Genomic DNA, 8082 nt, shown 5'->3' on the forward strand with positions numbered 1-8082 from the left:
GGCTATGCAATGATGACCTCAGCTGACATTCATCTCACATTCCCTCACCCTCCTCCTCTTCTTTCTTCAATTTTATAATATTCTTATCATTTTCTTGATCCAAACCTCCCATGCTTCCAATTCCCTAGCTGCCTGATACCAACTTGTCACAAGGGATTAGCAGGGAATGATCCCAGAGGTGGGATGCAAAACCTAAAGGCACTATATAAGTTAGCATATAGATTTGACTTCTGTAACAAAGGCCAAAATATTAATGGCTTAAACAAGAGAGTCGTTGATTTTTGTCTCATGTAAGAGTCTGAGCATTAGCAGCATGGGACTGAAAAGACGACACCATCATTTCTGGTAACGGAACTCCTATCCTTTTGCTTTCTGATTTTCAACACACAGCTTACATTTTGTAGTCTAGGATTGCTTCTCCAGTTCCCATGCCCACATTCCCATGTAGGGAGAAAAGTGAGGGGAGGGTACACTCCTTCCATTTTGAAGGTATTAAGTTTTACTTATTACTTCTCAGATCCCATTACCCAGAACCTAATCACTTGGGTATACTTAGCTACCAGGCAGAATGGGACATAAATTCTTTACCTGCGGGCTTTCTTTGGCACAGAAACCTACTTAGCATTTTGTCTCAGACAACTATGGCAGTTGTGAAATTGTGAAATAGTTATAAAACTGAACTATCACAGTTACGTTATCTTCCTGGAAAGGGTAAGAATTAGAAGAACAAGTAACACTGTAATGGCAATGTTTTCCTTTTGTTTTTGAACTACTCTTCTTTGATCATCTCAGTTCATTTATTCCTTCAACAAACTAAGCTCTAGACCTATAAAAGCTCCCCCAACATAGACTCTACCTTTATGTATCTTCACACAGGCATGTGAAGGAGTCAGACAAAAACACAGGTGTGCATGCTGGGGATCGTGAGTTCAGTGGGACTCTAGTAAAGAGTTTCTACAAAGAGTGAAAGGAAAGGAGCTAGGCAAGAATGAGATTAAGATCAGGATAAGGAGATTCAAATTTATCCTATACAAGGCAATAGCAAGATATAAAAGATAAATTAGCAGGAAATACATGGATAAATTTCTTTTTTAAGGACAGAATTCCTCTATAAAAGAGGTACTTGATCAATGTGACTAAATGAAAAGTTTTTAAAAATTTGTTGGCACCCATTGTGGAAGACTGTGGCGATTCCTCAAGGATCTAGAACTAGTAATACCATTTGACCCAGCCATCCCATTACTGGGTATATACCCAAAGGATTATAAATCATGCTGCTATAAAGACACATGCACATGTATGTTTACTGCAGCACTATTCACAATAGCAAAGACTTGGAACCAACCCAAATGCCATCAGTGACAGACTGGATTAAGAAACTGTGGCACATAAGCACCATGGAATACTATGCAGTCATAAAAAAGGATGAGTTCATGTTCTTTTTAGGGACATCGATGAAGCTGGAAACCATCATTCTGAGCAAGTTATCACAAGGACAGAAAACCAAACATCGCATGTTCTTACTCATAGGTGGGAACTGAACAATGGACACAGGGTGAACACTTGGACACAGGAAGGGGAACATCACACACCAGGGCCTGTAGTGGGGTTGGGGGAGGGGGGAGGGATAGCACTAGGAGATACACCTAATGTAAATGACAAGTTAATGGGTGCAGCACACCAACATGGCACATGTATGTGTATGTAACAAACCTGCACGTTGTGCACATGTACCCTAGAACTTAAAATATCATAATAGAAAAAAAATTTTGTTGGCACAAACATCATGAAGAAAATCAAAAGATGAATGACAAATCTGAAAAATATTATCTACACATATGAAAGACAAGAAGCATATTATCCTCATATAATACAAAAGCAAATAATCTGAAGACCAGTAACCCATGAGAAAAGTACCCAAAAGATATGAACAGATCCTTCACAGAAAAAAATGATTTACTATTGACTTTCAAGTAAAGGAAATAAGCTCAACCTTACATTAAAAAATTAAAACAAACACTTGATACACTACATCCAAATTCTGCTCATACACCATGTTGGTAAGTATTGTAAGGAATAGGCACTCAAGGCAAAAAGGGTTACTCAAAATGAAAGGAATGCTTTTTAATAATAATCGTTTTAAAGGTATACCCCACTATGGTAAATAGCCTCTAAAATAGCCCCCAATCCCTGCTTCCTGGTATTCATGTCTTTGTATAATCCCCTCTCCTTGAGTGTGGACTGGACTTACTGACTCTCTTGTAACCAAAAGAACATAGCAAAAGGACTGAGATGTCATTTCTGAGATTAAGTTACAAAAGAATTCTGGCTTCCGTCTTACTCACTCTCCTTCTTTCTTCCTTACTTACTCTGAGGAGGACCAACTGCCCCACTGTGAGGTGCTCTGTGAAGTGGATTCTCTCCCAGTTGAGCCATGAGGTGACTGCAGCCCCAAATGACATTTTGATTACAGCCTTATAAGAGGCTCTGAGCCTGACAGTCCAGCTCAGCCATGACCAATCCCTGGTCCACAGAAACTGTGAGATAACAAGTGCTTTCTGTTTGAAGCCACTAAGCTTTGGGACAATTTGTTGCACAGCAAGAGATAACTAATACAGACTTTGGTACCTGGAAGTGGGGTGCTACTTTGGTTTCGGAACCAAACATGGGCAGAGGCTGGAAGCATTTTGAGGATTCTGTTAAAGAAAGCTCAAGTTGCCTTGAAAGACTATTAATAGAAATCTGGACTTTGAGGATGCCACCAGTAAGGGCAAAAAACAAAGTCAGGAATATGTCATTAGAAGGTGGTAAAAGAGGGATCCTTTTTATGTCATGGTAGAAAGCTAAACAACACTGTTGCCTTCAGTAACATGGAAAGCAGGATATGCATTGAATGAACTGGGTGATCTAGCTTAGATTCCTGAACAAAGTGTTGAAGTTACTGCCTAAGTTGTTATGCTGTTTATTGTAAAATGTGAGATAAATTGAAGGAATAATGATAAAATGAAAAGAAATCAGGACTGGAGAGGAGAATTCCAGGAAGATGGTGGAGTAGAAAGTCGCAGAAATTACCTTCTGCAGAAACTAGCTGATGTAACTATTCTGGAACTCTGGAGTCTATTCAAAGACTTGCAACACAAAGGCTTGGACAGTTAATTAATTTTGTTCAATTTCAGTTCTTTTTTTTTTTTTATTATACTTTAAGTTCTAGGGTACATGTGCATAACGTGCAGGTTTGTTACATATGTATACTTGTGCCATGTTGGTGTGCTGCACCCATCAACTCGTGAGCACCCATCAATTCATCATTTATATCAGGTATAACTCCCCAGTGCAATCCCTCCCCCCTCCCCCCTCCCCATGATAGGCCCCAGTGTGTGATGTTCCCCTTCCCGAGTCCAAGTGATCTCATTGTTCAGTTCCCACCTATGAGTGAGAACATGCGGTGTTTGGTTTTCTCTTCTTGTGATAGTTTGCTAAGAATGATGGTTTCCAGCTGCATCCATGTCCCTACAAAGGACGCAAACTCATCCTTTTTTATGGCTGCATAGTATTCCATGGTGTATATGTGCCACATTTTCTTAATCCAGTCTGTCACAGATGGACATTTGGGTTGATCCCAAGTCTTTGCTATTGTGAATAGTGCCGCAATAAACATACGTGTGCATGTGTCTTTGTAGTAGAATAATTTATAATCCTTTGGGTATATACCCAGTAGTGGGATGGCTGGGTCATGTGGTACATCTAGTTCTAGATCCTTGAGGAATTGCCATACTGTTTTCCATAATGGTTGAACTAGTTTACAATCCCACCAACAGTGTAAAAGTGTTCCTATTTCTCTACATCCTCTCCAGCACCTGTTGTTTCCTGACTTTTTAATGATGGCCATTCTAACTGGTGTGAGATGGTATCTCATTGTGGTTTTGATTTGCATTTCTCTGATGGCGAGTGATGCTGAGCATTTTTTCATGTGTCTGTTGGCTGCATGAATGTCTTCTTTTGAGAAATGTCTGTTCATATCCTTTGCCCACTTTTTGATGGGGTTGTTTGTTTTTTTCTTGTAAATTTGTTTCGGTGCTCTACATGTTCAGAGAAACTTCTCTAGTAACAAACTATAGAAATGATCCCTGAAAGTATAGTCTTCAATTTCAGTTCTTAACCTACTAGCTTGCCCACCCACTAGCTCCAGGGCAGGCAGTTACACATGTGTTCCAGCAGCAGCTTATACACGACTCGTAGAGGCATGGTCAATAAGGGGTCTGTCCTCCAGATATAGAAGATCTGTGCTCTGATGACTGATTGCTACTTCCGAAAGCAAAGATGGAGACACAGAAGAGAAGCCATTGTTGCCACCCTCACCACCATTGCTGTAAGCCCCTTCCCCTGTGGCTGAAGCAACTTCTAGAAGATTTAAAAAGCCAACACATTTCCCCTCTTCAGTTTTCTCTTTTTCCCCTTTTGGGAGTCAAGACATTTAAGGACTAGGACATTCAAAAGCAACTACATATAAAAGACAATTTAGAAAGTAATTACACATATTTAGAGAAAGGTGCCAGCTGAGAAAAGACATAAGAAACCTTAAACTTACTGATCCCAGACACACAGAGAGCTTATATCAATTTAAAAAAGAAAGAAAAGCAAACTCTGAGAAAGGAGAATCTGATTTCCAGACTTTCCACATTATAAGATTCAAATCTCCAGTTTTCAACAACAGCAACAAAAAATCACAAGGCATAAAAAGAAACAAAACAGTATGGCCCATACAAAGGGAAAAAATAAATCAACAGAAAATGTCCCTAAGGAAGACGAGATGGTGGAGTTATCAAAGGCTTTAAAACAACTGTCTTAAAGATCCTCAAAAAACTAAAGGAAAATATGGAGAAAAATGTTTTAAATGTATATGAACAAAGAAATATCAATAGAGAGAAAGCATTTTAAAAAAATCTCAAAAGTGGTTCAGAGCTAAAAAGTGCAATATCTGAATTGAAAAATTCACTATAGGGATTGAAAGGCAGATTTGAGAAGGCAGAGAAGGAATAAGAAAACTTGAAGATAGGACAACTGAAGTTATTAAGTCTAAGAAACAGAAAAGACAGAAAAAAAAGTGAATACAGCCTAAGGGATGTGTGAGACACCATTAAGCTGACCAACATGTATGTAATGAAAATCTCAGAAAGAGAAGAGAGAAAGAAAAGGCAGGCAAACATTTCTGAAATTTGATGAAAGACATGAATATAGAAATCCAAGAAGCTAAACTGATGCTAATAGGATGAAATCAGAAGCCAGTATCAAGACATACTATAATTAAACTGTAAAAAGACAAGGACAAAGAATCTTCAGGCCAGGCGTGGTGGTTCATGCCTGTAATCTCAGCACTTTGGGAGGTCAAGGCGGGTGGATCACTGGAGGTCAGGAGTTTGAGACCAGCCTGGTCAACATGGCGAAACCCCGTCTCTACTAAAAATACAAAAATTAGCCGGGTGTGGTGGCTCACTCCTGTAATCCCAGCTACACGGGAGGTGGAGGTTGCAGTGAGCCAAGATTGCACCACTGCACTCCAGCTTGGGTGACAGAGCAAGACTCCATCTCAACAAAGAATCTTCAAAGCAGCAAGACTGATGCAAGTGTTACATACAAGTGTTCCTCAATAAGGGTATCAGTTCTCATCAGAAACTTTGGAGGCTAGAAAGCAGTATAGGATGATACATTTCAAATACTGAAAAAGAGAAACTATCAACTCGAATTCTACATACAGCAAACTGTCCTTCAAATGTGAGGTACAAAGTAACACATCCCGAGATAAACAAAAGCTAAGGAAGGTCATTACCACTAGACCTGCCATTCAAGAAACGGTAAAGGTATTTCTTCAGGTTAAAATGAAAAGATACTAGAAGTTAACATGAAACCACATGAGGAAATAAAGGTCTTAGTTAAGGCAAATATAGACAATTATAAAAACTAGTATTATTGTAACTTTGGTTTGAAACTTCACTATTTGTTTTCTACATGATATGAGACAAATTTTTAAGGTTATTAGTCTAAAAGTTAGTATCAGTGTAATTTAGTTAGTATCAGTGTAATCAGGTAACTCCACTTTTTGTTTTCTACATGATTTAAGAGAGTAATGCAAAAAAACTCAGTTATTAGTCTATGTTTCTGGACACATTATACATACAGATGTAACATTGTGACATCAATAACTGAAAGTAGTTATTGAGGGGGACAAAGCTGCACATGAGTAGAATTTTTGTAGTTATTAAACTAGTATAAATTCAAATTAGAGTGTTATAACATTAGAATGTTAAACGTTATACCCATGATAACAACAAAGAAAATAGTTATAGAAGATACATGAAGGGAAAGAAAAAGGGAATTAAAACATCTCATGACCAAAAATTAAAAAAAAAGACTAATGCAGGAAATGAGGAACAAAACAGCTATCAGACATGTAGAAAACAAATAGCAAAATAACAGAAGGAAGCCCTGCTGTATAGGTAATTATTTTAAATGTAAATGGATTAAATTCTCCAATCAAAAGACAGAGGCTGGCATAATGGATTTTTTTAAAAAGGAATCCAACTATAGGCTGTCCACAAGAGATTCACTTTAGATCCAAAGACACAAAGAGGTTCAAAGTACAGGGATGAAGAAAGATATTATATGTAAACAGTAACCAAAAGGGAGCAGAGGAGCTATACTAATATAAGGCAAGATAGATTTGACATTTTAAAACATTCCAGAGGACATAGAATGACATTATATATTAATAAAAAATTTAATGCAGCAAGAAGATATAATAATTATAAATATTTACACACCAGCAACAGACCATCAAACATAGGAAGCAAAAATTGCAAAAAGATAAACAAAATTGACAACTTTTAGGTAGACTGACTAAAGAAAACAGATGTCTCAAACAAATCAGAAATGAAAGAGGGGACATTACTAGCAATAAAAGGGATTACAAGAGCTAGCAGAGTGACACATTCCAGCAGTTCCAGCTACTCAGGAGTCTGAGGTGAGAGGATTTCAAGGAGTTCAGGTCCAGCCTGGGCAATATAGTGAGATCCCACTTCTCAAAAGAAAAAAAAAAAGAGGAAAGAAAATAAAAAAGGATTATAAGCAAGGACTATGAACAACTGTATGCCAAGAAATCGGATAACCTAGATGAAAGACTTATACAATGAAAACTACAAAACACTGCTGAGGGAAATTTATAAAGACATAAATATATGGGAAAAGATTCCATGTGTGTGAGTTGGAGGGCTTAATATTGTTAAAAATGTCAACAGTACCCAAAATGATAGAAAGATTCAATGTAATCCCTATTAAAACCTCAGTAGCATTTTTTGCAGAAATATAAAAATCATCCTCAAATTCACATGGAATCTTGAGCAAAACAGCCTAGAAAAAGAAGAGCAAAGTTGGAGTACTCACATTTCTTCATTTCAAAACTTACTACAAAGCCACAGTAAACAAAACGGTGTGGTGCGGGCTATTCTATTCCAAATGATTTCTTAGCTATGACACCAAATGCACAGGCAACAACAAAAAATTGGGCCAGGTGTGGTGATTCATGCCTGTAATCCCAGCACTTTGGGAGGTCGAGGTGGGTAAATCACTTGAAGTCAGGAGTTCGAGACCAGCCTGGCCAAAACGATGAAAGCCCATCTCTAATAAAAATACAAAAATTAACTCGGTGTGGTGGCATGCACCTGTAATCTCAGCTACCCAGGAGGCTGAGGCTTGACAATTGCTTGAACCCAGGAGGTAGAGGTTACAGTGAATCGAGATCATGCCACTGCACTCCAGACTGGGTGACAGAATGAACAAAAAAAAAAGAGGTGGTGCCCAAGATGGCTGACTAGGAACAGCTCCAACCTCCAGCTCCCAGCCTGAGTGACACAGAAGATGGCTGATTTCTGCATTTTCAACTGAGGTACTGGGTTCATCTCACTGGGGCGTGTCAGACAGTTGTTGCTGGTGCGGGTGCAGCCCGACCAGCAAGAGCTGAAGCAGGGCGAGGCATCACCTCACCTGGGAAGCGCAAGGGGGAAGGGAATTCCTTTTCCTAGCCAAGGG

The sequence above is a fragment of the Colobus angolensis genome, unplaced genomic scaffold, assembly GCF_000951035.1.
Source record: "Colobus angolensis palliatus isolate OR3802 unplaced genomic scaffold, Cang.pa_1.0 Scaffold116, whole genome shotgun sequence".
Lineage (NCBI taxonomy): Eukaryota > Metazoa > Chordata > Mammalia > Primates > Cercopithecidae > Colobus > Colobus angolensis.